Source organism: Macrobrachium nipponense, chromosome 13 (assembly GCF_015104395.2).
Source record: "Macrobrachium nipponense isolate FS-2020 chromosome 13, ASM1510439v2, whole genome shotgun sequence".
NCBI lineage: Eukaryota > Metazoa > Arthropoda > Malacostraca > Decapoda > Palaemonidae > Macrobrachium > Macrobrachium nipponense.
In genome coordinates, this window is record NC_087206.1 from 30889711 (window position 1) to 30910174 (window position 20464).

General features: G+C 36.9%; 1 long non-coding RNA gene across 2 annotated transcripts in view; it reads right to left on the reverse strand.

The window, feature by feature from the left end:
* LOC135225449 (uncharacterized) overlaps positions 1–19114 on the reverse strand; it is a 34512-nt gene extending 15398 nt beyond the window's left edge. The window contains exons 1-2 of one of the 2 annotated variants that reach the window (XR_010316964.1): positions 19038–19114; positions 11959–12102 (exon numbers count right to left, since the gene is read on the reverse strand). This is a non-coding gene — a long non-coding RNA (uncharacterized LOC135225449). Of the gene's footprint in view, positions 1–11958; positions 12103–17626; positions 17845–19037 lie in introns of those variants that run through there. The other variant, XR_010316963.1, reaches the window with a different exon arrangement.
* Between the last annotated feature and the right edge of the window lie 1350 nt (positions 19115–20464).

Here is a 20464-nt window from a genome sequence, read left to right on the forward strand (position 1 = left end):
TGAAATGAAAGTGAAGAAAAGTACAATACTCTATCCTTTGTCTTACTTGCTGAAAATGGCAAAATAAAAACTTGGCATGACGTATACTCTAAATTAGACTAAATCAGGTTGGGTTGGGGCATTTTTTTGGTTGCAAAAGTCAAATGGGAGCGTACGATCAGCACCCATCTCCAGTTGCATTTAAACATCGTCTCAGAGCCCACCTTTAGGAAAAGACAGCTCACTTGTAAGCTCAAAGAGCAGCGTTAAAGCTGCAGCAGTGAACATGTAACATCCGCCTCATTTCCCACGTCTCTGACAAGCAAGACGCATCATTCGAAGACGAAGGAAATTCCCTTCAGGAAGAATCCAGTATATCAGCAATTTCATTTGCTTACCAGTATTTAATAGGGATTGATCAAATGATGACTTCAAAGACCAGAAGTTTGAAGAACAAAACATAGGAAGTGCCATATGTTGGCGGGTTCATTGCTCGCAAGTTTCCACAACTGGAACATTTTAGGAGCAAAAAATAACAAAGGAAGATGACACAAAGATTGTGCCATAAGCTTTAGTGAAGGGAAACTAATGAAACCTGGTGTTTCTTGATCATTTGAAATGTATGGATAGGATGTTTGATTCTCACCATGGGAGGAAAATGTTTTAACAGCCTTAAAAGGAATTTGAATTTGAATTTATAAATTTTGTGGCCATTTGCCACGCGCCGGAGCCAAAGGCCATTCAGCGCATATATATCAACAAGATATATTTACTAAAAAAGGTATACATAATTAATCCAAATTATTAAAATACACTTCATATTAAAATACTCAATTAAATATCATAAAACAAATGGATTTCCTTAAGAATTTAAAAATCTCTTCTACGGAGCACCCTCTCCTAAAATATCTGATAAAGGTTTGTTGGTGAAACCAAACCGACGTCCTATGATTAAAATAAAGAGGACAGTCAATAAATATATGCCTCACTGTAATGCCAACATTACAATTGGAGCATTGAGGAACCTGCCTCTCTGCTCCACTAGTTAAAAGATACCGGTGAGTTAAAAAAAAAAAGTATGCCCTATACGCAGGCGTGTTAAAACTATACTAGTCTTCTATTCATCCCAACAGAAGGTGAACCAGGGATGAACAGAAGGTCTGATCGATTTCAGCTTTAAATTACTATTCAAGTTGGACCAGTGATTATGCCACTTAGTCCTAACAAAATGATTTAATAAAAAGTTTAAAATCTTCACAGGGAACCCTCACAGAGTGGGAAGCCCGGGAGGAAGCTGCCTGCTTAGCGGCTGTATCAGCCAGCTCGTTACCACGAATTCCCACATGCGAGGGAACCCAACAAAACTTCACACCGATGCGTTTTCGAGAATGCAGGACCAGCCAATCCTGCACCTCTTGGACGAGTTGATTAGGATGGCGTCAACTTCTGGAGTGCAGCTAGGTGAACTCTGGGAATCACAATAAATAATATAAGAGTCCCCAGTGCTACCTGCCTACTAAAAATAAATTTCAAAACGCTAAAATAGCAAAATCTCTGCATTAAAAAATTGAGAATTTAATAGGGAGGCTTTTTTGTAATTGTTCTCTTCTCACCGACGATGACAGAACATCCAACTCCATTTGCTGATTTTGATCCATCTGTATATACAGCAATCGAGTTACTATGCTCAGAAACATGGGCCAAGAAGCTACTTTTAAGCTGAACACTTGAGCTGATCTTTTTGTTGTCTCTAACTTGGCAAATATCTAAAGGAGGCCTACACCAAGGAGGGAATAATTTTAGAAAATGTAGTTTCCCATAACCAGTGGAGGAATAAGGCCTACCTCTCTCGCACTTATGTTTAATCTAACTTCAAGGGCTTAGGCAATGTAGGTTTAGTTGGTGCTCTCTGTCAACAGGATGTTTTATATACTTAAAATTTGGATTAGATTGAGAGGTTAGTGCTCTTGACAAATATCGGAGACCTTGTTCCTCCCTCCGAATGAAAAGAGGAAGAAAACCAGTCTACATAAAGGCTCTCAACAGGAGACGTTTTAAAAGCACCTGTACAAATACGCAATGCCATATTGTGTACTACATCCAGCTTACCTAACAAGGTCTTACATGCAGAGCATAAACCTGAGATCCATAATCAATCTTACTCAAGCATAGTGCTGATAAATTCTAATCAAGTAGTACGGTCTGCTCCAAAATTCAGGTTACTAACAACTTTAAGAATATTTGCACCGCTGTTTAACATTTACTACCAGTCTCATTTATATGTTCAGCAAAAGTCAATTTTTTTGTCAAAATAATTCCTAAATATTTGACTTTATCTTCATAAAGCAAGATAGAACCTTCTAAAAATAAGGTTGGAATCTCTTCCCTTCTTCGTGTTCTGCAAAAACGTATAGCTTTAGTTTTTTCTGCAGAAAATTTGAAACCTTTACCATTAGCCCAGGAAGTAGCAGCATTAATTGCAAACTGAACTTTAGTACAAGCTTCAACTGCAGTAGCTCTACTACAGACGATAACAATATCATCCGCGAATGCTTGACCAGTTACTCCAACAGGGAGATGTTCAAGTAAACCATTAATGGCAATATTAAAAAAAGGTTGGACTAAGCACACTCCCTTGTGGAATGCCTTCTTCCTGAAGATACTGATGAGAGGTAGAGCCAATTCTAACTTTAAGGTACCGGTCAGACAGGAAGTCTTTGGCAAAATTAAACATATTGCCACCAATACGCCATTCAACCAGCTGCATTAAAATACCAACCCTCCAAGTAGTATCAAATGCTTTTTCCAGATCAAAGAACACGGCAATTGTTTGATTTTGGACTGCAAAAGCATTCTGAATCTCACGTGTGAGACATAATAAGGGATCCAATGTACTTCTATTCTTGCGAAGCCAACTGCCTCTCGACAACAGGTTCTTTGTTTCTAATAACCATATCAGACGAAATTCACTATTCGTTCATAAATCTTAAAGACACAGCTGGTAAGAGCAATAGGCCTATAACTTTTGGGATGACTAGGGTCCTTTCCGGGTTTTAACAAAAGGAACTATAACAGAGTTTTTTCCACACTTTATAGAAGTCCCTGAGCACCAGAATTCGTTTAAAACATCGACAAAGAATTTTTTTGACAATCCAGAGGTAAGTGAGAAATCATTGCATAAATAATATCATCTTCTCCAGGTGATGTTGGAGAGGACAAAGATGAGGCATATTCGAATTCGACAATACTAAATGGAAGGTTATATCCTCAGAATTTGAACAAACAGGCGGATTAACTATAGTCGTTTTTCTAATATTGCGAAATTCAGGGGAGTAGTGACTGGGCTTGAAATGCTTGAAAAGTGCCGAGCAAAGGCCTCTGCCACCTCTCTTGCATCCGATATAACTACCAAGTTGATTTTCAAAATAGGTAAAGGAGCAGGGGAAAACTTTCCCTAGTAATTTACGGATTCTATCCCAAACCAGAGAAAGTGGCGAGTTATACTTTAATTCTGATATGTACTTGATGAAGGATTCCCTCCTTGCTTCTTTAAAGACTTGCTTTTGTTTGGCGAGGTTTCTCTTGTATATTATTCTATTAACTAAGACAGGACGCCTTCGATATCGCTTGTAACTATGGCTCCTGCAATTTTCCCTACTCAAGGCACATTTATTATTCCACCAAGGTACCAGTGGACGACGAGGGGTTTCCCTGATGTTTTTAGAATTGACATCATTGCCCCTCCAAACATTATACTAGCGAGATCTTCGTAGGCAGCTGAGGGGCAAGGAAATTCATTGGCCTTACGATTGACTTTGGTAGATTTTTTCATACAGCTGCCATCTGCCTCCTTATCTTCCACTTGGGTAAAGATGGGGAGGGTGTATTTTGTACATACTTAGATGGATGGATAGTGGGTCGCTCCCATAGAGTTTTCATCCACTGACCACTTATAGTCTAATTCGTATGACGACGAACATATTGTAAGATCAATTGCTGAACTAGAGTTGTGGGCTACATCAAACCTTGTAGAGAACCGTCGTTCATTAAAACTACATCATTGCAATCTATTAATCTTTCAATTATAAGACCACGGTGATCACACCTACCTTCCCCCCACAAAGTATGTTTTGCTTTATTAAAATCCCCCATCAGAATGAAAGGCTGATTGGTAGTTGGTCTAAAAGTGATTGCAAATCTTCAACCTCTAATTGTCTTGGATTGCCAGCTCTGTCCACCAATCGAGTTTCTAGGCCAGGTTTCTAGATAAAGAGAGCACAGAGTGACCCATTTATTGATGAAAATCTGTGTTGCACAAGCTTGCAGTATGGAGTCTAATTTGATAACTTTTTGTGGTAATGACTTGGCCGCAATAATACATGTACCACCATGACGACGTTCACCTACAGGTGGTGGAGATCTGTGAAAATAAAGTTTTGTCCACAATTAGGAGAAACATTACCAAGTTTAGGTCTCTTGCAAACAAAGGGCAGCTAAATTATGCTCCCTTGAAAAGGACCCGACCTGTTCTCAGTTTGAATGGAAACCTCTTATGTTCCACCGACATAGACGCCATTATTTTACTATTAGATTTTTTTTTTTTTTTTTTTTTTTTTTTTTACGTTTTGGACTTGGATTGGGCTGGTCTGGAAAGACTTGGTCTTGGTCTTTGTTTCAAAGAGGAACTAGGCAGATCCTCAAGAGACCTGCTATTTCCTCTCTTGGGAACCCTACTATGATGTGGGGATATAGGTGGAGATGATGATGGAGTACGGGGTCTCTTATTTCTAAGAGGCACCATCTCTGCAGCGTGCACCTGAGCCTTATGAGGTGCACTGATCAAGGTGTCATTTCTGGACATACCCAGATCAGGCAGCGAGGCTGCCTGTGAGGCTTCTACATTAGAAGCCCGAGAGACCTCCCAGAAGCCCAGAGGAGGCCCATCGGGAGGGGACAAACAAAGGGGCCTTTCTTGGATGAAGGCGGAGATGCTGAATGTACTTCGAGCTCAGAAGGGGATAGCTGAAGCTTTGACTTTGAAGTTGGTATTCTAGATAGATCTTTTATATTAGATTTTCCACTTTTTACTACTTCACTATATTGAGGTCTTGGAAACAAAAGTCTTTTTGCCTGGGCTAATACTTATATGTTCAGCATGAGCTTTCTCTATGGCTAACACTTCTTTTTTAAATGACTCACATTCCTTATGCCTTGCATTATGATTTCCCTTACAATTATACATAATACTGGGGTAGTACATTCGCCTTCATGCTTTTTTAAGGAGCAGGCAGCACATAGCTGGTTCCTAGTACATACCTTTGCCGAGTGACCATATCCAAAACACATGAAACATTGGAGTGGTCTTATGTTTTTAAAAGGTCTAACACGGAAATCTCTCCTTGTCAACATATAATCAGGAACTTGATCATTATTAAAAGTGAAAATAATCATTCTTGATCTTGGAACCTTGAAAATCTTCCACACTTGATCATCACACATTTCCAGCAATTCCTCGTCAGGCAGTTCATATAGGTCTTGACTGAATACTACTCCCGTTGGCATAACTAAAACTATAGTGTGGTTTGACCTCTTTTATCATATCAGTATTTTTCAACTTAGAGATCATGTGACCTTGTCTATAAGACTTAGCATGAACCAAAAACTATTCTTTCCAAACCTCGTAATATCAGAGTGGTCCAATTGTTGGCCTGCCAATGTTCTCAAATGTTTCCTGAAGTGGAAAAGATTGCAAAATTCTGATTTTGTAGAAACATTAGCCACCTGGCAGGTAAAGATGTCCTCACCTTACATTTCCCATTTCCCCATCTAAGTAGTTTCCTGACTGACTCTTGCTGGATAAAAGGAATCAACTTCAATATTCTGGGGCATTTTATAAATTAACATACATTTTAAGTTTTCCTTATTGTTTAGCACTTGAAAGCATTCATGGCATTATCATGAGTTGTAAACTCAATCCAAACCCTCCAAAATGCAAAATCTTTAGTTTCACAATACTTTATGACTTTAATTTCACCAAACCTTCCAAACATTTCCATAAACGTAAAACAATTGAAGTCTGAGGAGAGATTATCAACATAAAGGATTCTCTCACCACTGCTAGAACTTTCCATAGCCACATTCAAGGTCTTGTCATGGGTCGTCTTTTGTACAACTGAATTTTCTTTTTCTATAGGATTGTCCTTGTCCGTGCCAGAGGTCGAAGAGGAGGGTAGTGTCAAGAGGTCGCATTGTCCGGGGGAGTTTATCATAGGGAGGGTCGTTATTCATAAATCCTTAGCAGAAATTTTGAAAAACCTACTGCATAAATCAGGCCAGAAAACCAGGCCCCCCGACACCAACCCCTCTCTCACCAAAGACACCTCAAGCAGAGACTGACTCCCATATGTCCACTCCCTACCCTACCCCGAAGGGATAGCTCTACCATAACATGAGTGGCTCAAGTGTAAGCAAAACCCGCTTGATAGGACTGAGGGCATAACTAGTATGCAATCATCCCCATTCATGTTACAATAGAGGGCACACCGGAAAGAATGCCGAGAGTCCTACCGTAGAGACTATACCTCCCCGGATTCCGCAGGCTAGTCCCCCATCCCCCATAGGTAGTTCCGCCCAGATGGATATTGCTATGAAATCATATCAACATCCTCAGGGTCCAAACATACTCGAGAGGCGGACCAAACCTCTACAGTCTCTGCCATTTGGATCAAGAAGAGCCAGTGCGAAAAAAGCCCAGCCCCTGCCCAACCTGTAAGAAGGTTTTAGTGAAGAGTGGGGGGGAAACCAGCTAGGATTGGAAGACAACTGAGTTAAAGATAGAAGAATGGAACAAATTTAAGTAAGAGGAAAATTGAGACTTTTGGATTCGACTGGGAGATATTTCTCCCAGTTCGAAAGCCCTCTTGCCCGCTATGCATTTTCAGCAGTCAGCTGAAAATGCATAACTTCGTCAAGGCAGTCTCAAATCAAGAGGGCAGCCTTAAAAGGAGCGATAATTAAATTAGCGGATATAATTAGCAGTTACATCCAAATAACTTCAGAAGTCGAAATATTTTCTTCCATGCCATACAGTTTTTAGAATTCGAAATTTGAAGACACACATTAGTAGTTCCAGAAAAGCGGTGCATATATTGAAAAAGTTAGCGACATAGCTATATTTGTGCGAAATGTGTTTTTATGGAGACTGTTAAATGTGTAATTTAGACAATTATATTATTGGTTTAGAATGTTCTTTAGAACTCGCTCATGATTATTTAAAATATTAAGATATAGTTTTCATTCTGACTATTATTTTCCTCCAAATAACGGATAAAAAGAAGAAAGCAAAGGTAGGTTTTCTATAATTTCAATGTTTATTTGGCGAAATGTTCTAATGATCTCTTATGATTATTCTTCTTAACATAGTAGTATTTAGAAAAATAAAAAAGAAAGTAAAGGCAGGATTGCTATAGGTTAAGGGGCCTGACTGCGGTTATTGTGACGTCACGCACCTAGCCGTTTAATCCTGTACCCAAGTTGAAGCTGCGCAAGACAAGACCTTATATTCTCTAGACCTTTGCATCAACTAGACCCACTCGGCACACCGAGCACTGGCTCAATCAAGACTTTTTTTTTTTTTTTTTCTGTATTGCATTTGTTTTCATATTTTATCATTACTTTCAATTTATTGTGAAATAGTTTTATTTTTTATGGGAATTGGTACCGCTTTTACGTACATATTATAGTAAAGATTTTACTGCCTCTTCTTCTCTCCTCAACAATACCACAATGCACGATAACTATAAAAAATCATTTCATTCATTATTCCTAAAAAATATAAACGCTACCTCCCTCTACATCAAGTTAGCTGTTTATCACCGCAATGACGAATGATTTTGTTAATCATTTGTGCTAAATTTTACTGTGAAAATCTTTGTTCTTTCTTTTACTATTTTGTTAATATTGTTCAACTAGACCGTCTCACTCGGCGTTAAACTTATAGAGAAATTTCCTTTTTATTTGAATTATTATTGCTTTTAATATATAGTAATATTTTAACTCTCTTCTCTTCTCTCCTCAACATACCAACGCTCCCTCGTTCAGTCTCAAGTCAGCTGGGCGTGACGTCACCGCGGTTACGTACGATTTATACATCCTTTATGCTAAAGTTATATTGAAAGCTAAATTTTATATTAAATGCTTTATATTTTAATGTATTTTGTCGAATATTATCATTAAACTATATATTGTAAATGAGAAAATAAATTAATACAGTTTAACTTGTAAGACCCAGTAGGCCGTCGAATACAAGTATAAACTAGATAATCAATCTGTTCGAAGTACGAGCATTTGTTCGGCAAACGATACAAAATTTTCGCGAAAATTTTGTTCGAAAAACGGAAAGTTCGACATATGAAACGTTCGACAAACGAGGTATATACCACTGTATTTCAAACCCCAAACTAGTAGCAAATAATTGGGTAAATGTTTTGCCAAAACTTCGAGTATCTCGAATTATACAAAGAAATTCCAATTAAAAATCAAAAATTATGTCCCATTACCAATAAATTCTAATAATCAGGAAATCTATAATCTTCCTTTCACCATGGAAGAACTGGAAAATGTCCTGAAACTTGCAAGTCCAACAGCTCCATGGGAAGACAATATTAGATATGAAATTATAAAAAATCAAATACAGATGAAAGCAAACCTTTTTATTAGAAAATTTTTAAATGAATTTATGGCATTCTCACAGCATACCTAAAACCTGGAAAGAATCTTTAATCATACCAGGTTTAAAACCAGGAAAAGACCCAGTCACACCAAGCAGCTATAGGCCAATAGCCCTTACAAGTTGTCTAGAAGATATTTGAAAAAATGGTGAATAACAGATTAATATGGGCATTAGAAAACAAAACCGCTATTGTCAAACAGACAGTTTGGATTCAGGAAAAATAAAAGTACCATAGATCCCCTCTTAACGATTACAAGAGAGATACAAAATGCCATGGTTGGTAAAAAACTAACAATAGGTGTATTTTTTTATTTAGAGAAAGCATATGATACCACCTGGAGGGAAGGGATTTAAAAAAAAATTTATAGAATGGGGAATAGGAGGGAATTTAATGAATATAACAGGGAATTCCACTCGGAAAGATCTATAAAAGTCAAAGTGGGAGCAGAAATCTCTGAATCATTTATCCAGGAGGAAGGAATCCCCCAAGGTAGTGTACTAAGCGTGACATTGTTTGCTACAGCAATAAATGATATAATTGAAATGATCCCACCAGGAGTCCAAGGATCCCTTTTTGTAGATGACTTGGTCATATATAGTAGTGGTGAAAAAGCGCTGGACATAGCCAATGGGCGGATAACGAGGGTTTTAAATTTTCACCGCAAAAAACAAAAGCAGTCAGATTTACAAGATCAAGAAAACAGGAATTAATTCCTACTTTATTCATAAATAATTATATAATTGAATATGATGATCAGATAAAATTCCTCGGGGTAATACTTGATAAAAAAAACTTACATTTAGAGAACATATAGAACAACTGGCGACAAAAGTGAGAAAATCCGTAAATATAATAAAAGTAACTGCTTATAATGACTGGGGTGCTGATAGAACCTCTCTGATAAAAGTATATAAGGCTATTTGTCTAAGTAAACTTGATTATGCATGTCAAGTATATGGTAGTGCTTCTAAAACGCTATTAACAAAACTTAGATGTCATATTTAACATGGGTACTAGACTACGCACTGGAGCCTACAGAACTTCCCCAGTGGAAAGTCTGTATGTAGAAGCAGGAATAGATCCCCTGAAAGTACTTAGAAAAGAAATAGGATTAAAATATATAGCTAAAATAAATAACCTTAATGATAATCCGAACACTAAATATATGAAAAACATAAATAATTATGACAATAAACCAAGAGCCTCTAAACCAGGGCTCTCCAAACTATGGCCCGCGAGCCACATCAGGCCCGCCACAATTTCATCCGGTCCGCCAAACAAATCCCTGTGTGGTGGCCTTGAAAAAATAATTATCGCACGACTGGCATCGCTGAATTATTCAATGCTGAAAATCTTCCAACTCAATTTTAAATGGAAATTATTGATCTCCAGGCAGATGACAGACTGAAAGATAAGTATATATAGAGAAAGAAATCTGATTGAGTTTTATAAATGCCTGCAGCCAGATCAGTTTCCAAATTTGATAAAGTTTGCTTGTAGTTTTGTGTCCATTTTTGGTACAACATACTTGTGTGACCAAACATTTTCCAAAATGAAGTATGTGAAATCTGTCGAGCAAATTTGTCTGATGATCATTTGAAATCAATTCTTACAATAGGCTCATCTAATCTGGAACCTGATTTCAATGAAATTTTGAAGTCAAAACGTCAGTATCATTCGTCACACTAATTTGGTTGCATAAAACTAAAGGCAGGAATCTATTTAGTTTACCCTGATTTTTACCAACAAGATATGTTTTAATTTTTCCATGTTTATACGCTAATATTTGAGGAAATTAAATTACTGGCGCTGATTTGTTATTTTTTCCTTTTTTTCCTTTGGCCCGCATAAATGTGGGAAATGTATAATGTGGCCCTTACAGTGAAAAGTTTGGAGACCCCTGCTCTAAACCATTGGAGAATAGACTAGAACTTGATATAGAACATCTAAAGTTAGGAACAAGTAGCATATAAAAAATAACCACTCCTAAAATACCTTCGTGGAAACATGCTAAAATAGAAGTCTGTGAAAAATCATTAAATAAGAAGGTAACAGATGCACAATTAAGAAGTGAATTTCTGTCACACCAGGAAAAACATAAAAGGGACATTAGTATTTATACAGATGGTTCCAAGTCGAAGGAGGGTGTAGGCTATGCTGTAGTAACAAAAAATATAAAAATAAGAGAAAAAATTCCAAAAATATGCTCGGTATTCACTGCAGAGATAAATGCTATATTGGAGGCTATAAAACATACCTTTATGGTGGGAAAGTCAAACGATACCTTTGTAATATACACAGATTCTTACAGTGCTTTAGAAGCGCTAAAACAATACACAATTTCTCATCCCGTAATCGAAAAAATAAGGGAGCGGATAGATATAATAGTAAAACGGAAATCTATAAATATAAAACTATGTTGGGTCCCTTCCCATGTAGGCATAAAGGGTAATGAAGAAGCCAAAAAGGCAGTAAAAAAGGATTATGAAAAAAATACAAATACCTTACAATGACATAAAAATAACAATAAATGAATACTACTGTCAATCAAAATGGGAAAAAGAATGGCTAGAATTAAATCATAAATTAAAGCATATTAAATCATCTGTAAAACCTTGGAATAGACAACAATGTCAAAGAAGGGAAGATGTCATATTAACAAGATTAAGAATAGGACATACATACTTAACACACAAATACTTGATGTTGCAAGGCGAGGAAAGACAGGCCCCTTACTGTGACCATTGTCGTACTCTGGTCACAGTCCGTCATCTACCAACTGAATGCAATAAATTCGAAAGGAAACGAAGATCCAACAACATATATGATATACCACTTGAACTATTGGGAGAAAATGCCCCACTTCAAAATATAGTAAATTATCTCAAAGAAACAAACCTGCTTTATTTGATGTAAAACGTCATATAATTTCATAAAGTTATACAGTAAGCGCTGAATGGCCTTTGCTGCTCCAGTGCTTGGTGTTACACCTAAACTTTATAAAACCAACCCACCAACCACATCGGTATATAGGGCTTCAGCACCTTTACCCTTCTATGTAAGAGCTAAATATTTGCCAAACAATCTAGCAAATAATGTAATTCTACAGTTACATTAAAAAAAAAAAACTTATCACCTAGCTCACCGAGATATTAAATCTTTGAACAGAATTAAAACACTACAACCTTAAACTATTTCAATGTTAACCACTTTTCCTGACAAAATTAGAACCTAGAACCCTTTTTACTTTTTCCTCGCCACCTCTGAAGACCAGCAAATAGCACGTACTACTCAGCTCAGATTATCGCTGATTGTTGTTCCAGCTTTCTGGTTTGCATTCTTCAAGTCCCGAGTTCGCCCTCTTCCAACGCATTCATCATAAGTCTCTGATCTGGCAAAGAAATGACATTAATTTGTTACAAACTTTTCAAACATATGAAATTACATTAAAAATTTATCACGTTACCACATTGGATTTTGTGAAAAACAGCCTTAAAAAATTATATGTATACCAAGGGAAGGCGTGGGAGGGGTACACGCGTCTGGGAATGGAGAGGAGGAGAGGAATACTCAAGTGACCTAGAGGACCTGGCACTGGTCAAGACGGCAGCAAGGATTCATCAGTACCCTGGGTTATAAGACACTTCATTTTGCCCACCTTTCAAAGGCACTTAAAACTACCAATTATCATTCCCTGAAAGAAAATTATCCTTGTTTTAACCTTACTGCGCTCCTACAAAGGAACTTTGAAAAAATGTATGGGATAATTCTTAAATATGGATCTTTTGAGTTGCAAAATTTACTTGTTTAGAAGTTTATCAATCTTAAGATAACGCCTGCTGAAAATTAAAATGGAATTTTCAAGAAGTTATGCGAGGTCATAAAATACAAATACATCATTAACTTTGTGTTAAAATCACTCGTGTTAATACACAACTATACTTATTACCACCTGCATAACAATGAAACACTTCCTTCTAATAACTAAAGAGGTCATTCTTGCCACATAAACAGTCTAAAGAGGTCATTAACTTTAATTTGAATATTAACCAATAATCTTCAAAAAAAACATATACATATACCACCTAAGGCACCTTGGCAGACTGGCACCTGCTTTACTCGAGGTTTAGGAAACCACCTATAGTAGGTAACCACAATCAGTGAAATATGGGGGGACCCTAACCAGTGGTGGGATTCAAATATTGTCGGCCAGTTCTATCACAAAAAGTGTCAGATTTGCTCCACTTATGTTCAAACGTTGATATTTTATTCTAGAAAATAAAACGATCAATTATAATGATTTCATAAGTACAATTTCTAAATAATGGTTAAGCGTCATATATGATACCGAGGAGTGTTACTATACTATATGGGTAGTAAACTTCATAAAATAAGATATATGTACCTAATAACATGAAGCTATATACATGTACCAGTATACACGTTTGAATAGTTTTTCTTTTCAATTATTACTATTCTAAGAAATCATATGTATATTAATGCTTATAGGTTTTATGATTACCCCTATGCTCTTCTTCGGAAGGTAAAAATAAAAATACTTCCTGTGCATAATTCTAAAACATTTCCTAGATTACTGAACCTGCTTTACAGCAGCTTTATAGTGTAGTCTAATAATACAAATTATATATGAAATGAATGTCCAGGGAAAGCAACCACAGTACTACACATGGTAATACACATGCTAGACAGCTTGTTGAAATACACGATATGCACTAAGTCACTAACGAGTAACGAAACTTTACCGGTGGCCTCTTGGGATGCGGTAGCCTACAGTAACTGACCATGAGTGGCGAGCAGTACTACATGGTAGCCGTTCGTAAAATTAGCGAACAAGTCGATAGATATTAAGTATTAAAGAAAAAATATTTAATCTCATGGCGTAACTTTCTTGAGAATTTGCGTCTTTATCTGACAATGTTCAATACAGTCATTTTATAAAAAGGCAAATATTTCAGAAAATAATTAACAGAATGCATATATTTCTGTTACGTGATTGCTCTACTTTTTCCTAATATCATATGAAAAAACTTAAGAGCAAGGGGATACGGCTTCATTTCTTGGAAAAAAGTTTAAAATTAAAAGCGAATATAATAATTATTTGAAAAAGTTTTGAATAAGCATAAAATCATTATCATTTTCGTATACATAACTCTCTTATCAAGACCAGTATGACCTGAAACATGAATTATAAACATATATAAATAGGACGGTAAAATTTAACTACATGCATTATATTACATATTTGTGAATATTGTGCACCCCCTCCCCCCCACATATACCTTATCACAATCCTATTTCCTTCTCAGGCAGGGAATCAATCGGTCTGATGTCACGAGTACCAGTGGTAATGCTTAAATGAAATTTACGAGTCAAAAGTTGAGCGCTCTACTCTACTTAGAACCGCTTATTCGGATCGTTAGTCGTTACTATCGCCGAAATCATAAAATTCCGTGAGACGGTTCGCACTAACCGGTGCAAACCGGCTGAATTCCACTACTGATCGTAACCAACGATAACCTATATTTTGGGCAGAACATTAATGGCCGTGCAAAGCCCCGTGACCTATTCGACACTTAAGATTTTTTTTTTCTCTCTCATATGGGTTGTAAAGGGAGGCAGCCTCTAAATTGAACTGGTCCAGTCGTTTTGTATCACTAAGCCTAAAGACAATTCCTGTCTATCATCAGGCTAACTAGCCCAACTCTCGTCCAATCTGTAATGCCCAAACATTCTTACCAAACAGTTAACATTGTGTGAAAGGTCGAGGAATATTCTGGAGATGAACATTTTTTTACCAGTTGATTGTGTTTGACATGGTTAGTGCTGGAACTTTACGGACAACTGTTAACTCGCGAGCACATTTGAAGACGCTGCCTTGGCAACTTTTAATTCAGTGGTATGGGAATTAGAAAGCCTGGCGTTTAGCCAATAACGATTCAGTTTTAAGGGTAATAAGAATCCCAATTTCTAACCAACAGCCCCGCTATGGGGGCAGTGCCGCCAGTGTACCTCTGTGGTGCCCTGTAGGCATTAATTAAAGGTCTTTGCAGCGTTCTTTTTCATTCCTTTAACTGTTCCTCCATTCGTATTATATTTCTTCCGCTTGTTATCCAACCTTTCCCAACAATTATTTCTTAATGCAACTATGAGGTTTTCCTCCTGTTACACCTTTCAAACCTACCAACTCAATTTCCTTTCCAGCGGTTGGCCATTGACCTCAACTCTGTATTCCAAGTCTAACCAAGGTTATTCAGTTTTCAATGAGGGGCTAATATCAATTTGAGGCATATGTCCGGAAAATGACTTCAGTTTTAAATGGGTAAAGGGTTTTCAGTCGTTCTGAGGATGACGTTAGCAAAACTGGCTGGCTTATCTTCACACCACTACCACACCCCTGTTTTAACAAATACACTGTAGTATTGGGAACCACAGTGGTTAACTATAGATCAGGGTTGGTCAAGTGGGGTAACTAATGTAAACAGGCTCAATTTATTTATGGCCCCTTCAGGTCAAGTTAGGTGGAGGCGTTCAGAGAAAACCCTGCCAAGTAGGGCCCAGTACCTAGTCAGGTCAGATTAAAGAAGTTTAGGATGCTTTCCCTGCCAAATGGTATGCATGGTGCATTTGAATATGGCAACAACAAAAAATGCATATTCAGAGGCCCATTATAAAACTGAACATTCAGTAGTTTTTACAATTTTTCCCTAATGCATTTTGATGCATTACATGACCACATTGTGCATGGAAATATCTCCACATTACTACGGCGCTATCTCAAACTGGGCCAGTCAACCCGAGTTGGAAAAAATGTTGAGATGCTCATTTCAATTAGCAAACAAGCAATTTTGGTGTGGAAGTGATGACCTTGACTCATGGTGGGTCAAATTCTGCACCATGAAGCCTGAGAAGGATGACAAATTGGAGCATTCATTATTAAATATTAACAAAATCTACAATGGCGATCTCAACTTGAAACACATGATTTGCCAACAGTGGAAATCAAACATTATCTACAACAAGCTACAATAGAGTTCTATGTAGTACTGTAGTTGGTGCTGGAGGATGCTAGGATAAAGTGTGGAAGTCTGACAATGATGATGTCAGTAGTCTCCATGCTGATGGCACCTACTGTTTACAGAGGCATAAACTTTCTGTGAATTCCTGCTACACAGAATGGTTGGCTGCATTTAAAACCATTTCATTTTAAATAGCTCAAAATAAGGGAAGGTGCGGTTGTGCAAGATATGAAGAATGGGGATGAAGTAACACAAAAATTGAGAAAGTAGGAAACCTTAACATACCCTGAAACTTCCAACTCATAGGAGAAGCACAAACACTAGTGTCAGGCGCTCTCAGATACAAGCGCAGATTCTGCATACAAAGAGAAGTAAATTTTAATGCAAACCCATTTTGATCCTTCTCGGATCAAAATGGCATTTGTTAGCAATGCTGAGAGCAAGTTCCTGCCCGAAGCTAACGCCTGAAAGATCACGGCAACCTGTTGAGGACAGACTTTTTCCCACTCATTCGAGACTAAAATGTTAAGAATGTGGATGACACCATATTCCAGGATCAAAGTCAGTAGGGTTAGGTACAGGGCCGCTAAAGTTTAATGGAATTCTGAAATGAGGAAGGCACAAATGGATCAACTATGTACAATAGGAAAATACGGACTTTGATGGGCCTAACAAAATTAGCTCCATTAATGAATTTTTTAATTCATGCAATGCCACATTAAAATTCAAAACATAACTATGCCACAAAGTAAACACCACTACTTTACTATGCTATGTTCTGTAATGACTTGAAATCACAATTTATTAAAATCGAGGGAAGCAGACTTGCCAAACAACTGTTTAAGCTACGGTCAAAAGCTATATGAGATTTTCGCTTCTGCTATACCTGTAGAGAAGTGACATCACTATATGTAGTACTAACATCACTGTAATTTATTGATATGGGGGAAGATGGGCTTAAAACAATAATATCGCGTCTTTTTGAGTTGCTAATACAATTATATGTCAGATTCCTCAAATACCTATGAAAAATCATCGTATAGTATTATGAATAGCACAATCCTTCATAGGACTAATCTATTCCACGTTAAGCTGATGTCACAGTAGTTTAATCTTAAAGGTACAAGCATGAAATTTAGGTTTTAACAAAAGAATTACTCCAGTACTAAACGTGTTAGTGCTCATTTGAAAATGCCTCTGGACGGACTGTGAGCAGAGTAGTCGGTAGATCTAGGGTAATTATCCGCGGCGGCCTAGTCTACGGCAGTTGCGGTTTTTCTATGCAGTTTTACTACTGAACAAGAATTTTAAGTAATATTTATTCGGACGACTGTAATTAAACTTTCTGGTATTATTTTACTTATGGACATTAATTGCTTTCAACATAAAATATAGGTTTTTCTGTTGTATTATGGTGTGATTTGAATGATTTTGAGGTTTATTTCCATCGCAAATGAATAATTATCCTTCCACCACCCCTCCCCCTATAGATAACATCTGGGGGAACCTCCTTGGGAAGTGGGGTTTTGGGTGGGGGAGACAAAGTAGGTAAAAACAGGGCAAAATGGAGGGAAAAAACCTAATTATAACACTCAAACATATAAAAATGGACCTATCCCTGGAGCACTTACAGATTCGCGGGCCCACTCGACCGCCGACCGAAATCGGCGGAAGACCACCAAACCCAATATGGCGGCGATACCAAAACAACAACAAACAAAGTAGGGAGCGACTACATATCCGCGATGATCGATTTGTGTGTGCTGTCAGTAAGGCCGTGGCGGAACGGCGCTTCGCTCCTTATCCGCATATTTAAAGATTCTTGGCAAGCCCGACATGTTCTGGGAAGAGGTAATGTTGCGCTGCAAGGCTATTTACCGTGGTGGATGGATTTGGGTGTCGCATCGCTTACGCCGACGTCCTTTCATCCCTACAGAGCAATCACATCTAAAGGCGTTCCTGTTGTAGTCGATCCGACAAATAGCTCCTCCACAACTCGTAGTTTTTTGGCTTTAGAATTAAATTATGCCTTTGAGCATATTCAGTCACAACTTCTTTACCACCACTAGACAAATAATGATAAAATTCACCGTAACCCACATCGGTCTGTCAAAATTAATGCCAGAAGGGTCAGCCACTAACTCTGCCATACCTACAGGAAGACAAAATGCCGGTTATTGCTTCATTATTCGAGTATTCAGTCATACAAGGATACCACTAGACACTGGACAGGTAACTTTATTACTCCGCTGAAATGCTAGTGAAACTTAGTTTTCGACTAAAGTCGTTCGTAATTGGTTATGAAACCCATGACGTCATAACGATGTCACACCTCTCAGCCAATAATGAGTAACTGGAACTGCTTTTGTTTGCGTAGGAAAGTCAGTTAGAGGGCTCATTAAAAGTAAACATTACCGTAGAGGAAACACCTCTCCCGACTTAGGAAAAACTCGAGGTAAAAACTTAATTTTTTTTTTCTCTAAGTATGTATTAGCGACAATAGTCTATTGAGAAGAAGTATTTTGTTATCACTTCCTTAACATAGTGAACTAAGTTAAAATACGCTACATTATTAATGTCCATAAATAAAATACCAACTTCTCAACCCTGTTCATCAGATACTTGTCTGAAGAAAATTTACACAAAATATTGGAAAATTAAAGGTATTTCGAACGGTTTACTTTAATACTAAAAAATTAAACCCATTTCGAACGGTTTACTCTAATACTGGAAAATTAAAACCATTTTGAACGGTTCACACTAATACTGGACCCCATTTTGAACAATTTACGATACCTTGATACAATTCCGCTGCTCACTGCGGTACTAACTGCATTAAAAGTCTTGAGGATTACTAGGCTGTTATTATATAGCACCAAAGCCACTACAACGGAACACAGTTTTCCATTCTACAGAGCCTACAGTCAAAGTTATCTCTAGTTAAATTCTCTTACATTACAACTCTTCACTTAATAGCAATAAAACTTTAAAAACAAATTACTGTTGAAATAATTTACTTAAAAACACTAGCCCTCCAAGCAACTTTACCAGAGACAACAACGAATTGCAGCCATGTCTAAGTAATTTAGTTTGTAACACAGCCGCTATCATAAAGAACGCCAGTTTGAAACCCCCAGCACCATAGATAACCCTAATTTACATCATGTAATAGCAAGCTAAATCATTGATCACAGAATCTGTGAATTCTACTAATCCACTAAATAAAAATTGGATAGTATTTCCTTTACAATGACCGTCACAAAAACACACAAAACCCTTTGTAACTCACTTTCAACCATGGCACAACAGAAATTCTTCACTCGACGAAGGCCCCTTCATTACTGACAAGCTCCATGTAGAACACACAGAATCAGGGAACTTGGAAGCAGGAGTTTTCAGAATAGGAGTAACCTGCGTAAGACAAGTGGCGCCATCTCAGTCAGAATTTCCAGGATCATTACGGTTTCTGGTCTTTTGTGTTTTTTAAGCAATTTCGCATTTTCAAAGAATACCGGGAAATTTTCAAAAACTTCTTTGGCATTACAGTTCTTGCTGACTTACTTATTTCATTCCTGAAAGCAATTTCTCAAATCGAAAGCTTGCAATTTATTATAAGAAAAATCTACTAAAAACTCCAGTGCATTGCTTGTTCCTTAGAACTTGAACTGATTGATGAACACTTGAAGTCACAACATCTAAGGTCATCTACGCAGCCTTAATCATACAGTAATTAGAGATCGCAAAATTTTGTTGAGCTAAACATGACAATAACAAATATGGAAATATAAGAAAAATGTGAGATATAGAGAAAGATCAAAGATTTAAGCAGACTCGACATCTTGTTTTCATTTACCTAAGGAGGCACCATATAGCTCTTCAAGATTTGTTTCGATGTTAATATGAGCCGCTTTTGAAATATCTGTCTGATAGCACGTCATATCAAGTTTTTTGTTTGTAGAAACCGATAAATTTTTTACTAACTGAAATCTAATTAAAAGAAAATTCACGTTTTAGTTTTAAAATAAGGATCGTGTCAAGATTAGCGAACCCACTATTTTTCAAGACAATATATACCACTATATATAATATATATATATATATATATATATATATATATATATATATATATATATATATATATATATATATGTATATATATATATATATATATATATATATATATATATATATATATATATATAGTGGGTTCGCAAATCTTGACATAATCTTCTTTTTTTTTCTTTTTTTTATAAAACGCGAATTTTCTTTTAATTAGATTTCAGTAAATAAAAAATTTATCGGTTTCTACAAACAAGAAAATTCTTATGACCAATACTGAATATCCTCTGTGTTCATGGAACTTTATTTTCAAAGTACCTGTTGACATTAGGAACTGAGCTCAACAGCGTATCTTTTACAGCTTTAAAAAAACCACTTCCTGGGGAGCACAGTAGGCTATCCCATTCTTTTCTAGTCAGCAACAAATGAAAGGCGACTTTTTTGTGATTTTTCCCCTGTTTGATTATAAATTTACTCTTAAAAATTATCATCTATGCCATTGCATGCTTGCCATATTAATTGGCAACTATCAATTGTTTCAAGTATTTTAACAGAATTTGATAACCAATAACTGCTGTAGTTAACGTACTACTCATGAAAGAAAACGAGTAAATATATACTTTTAAAGAAAATGTAAATATATGTGAACGTATACTC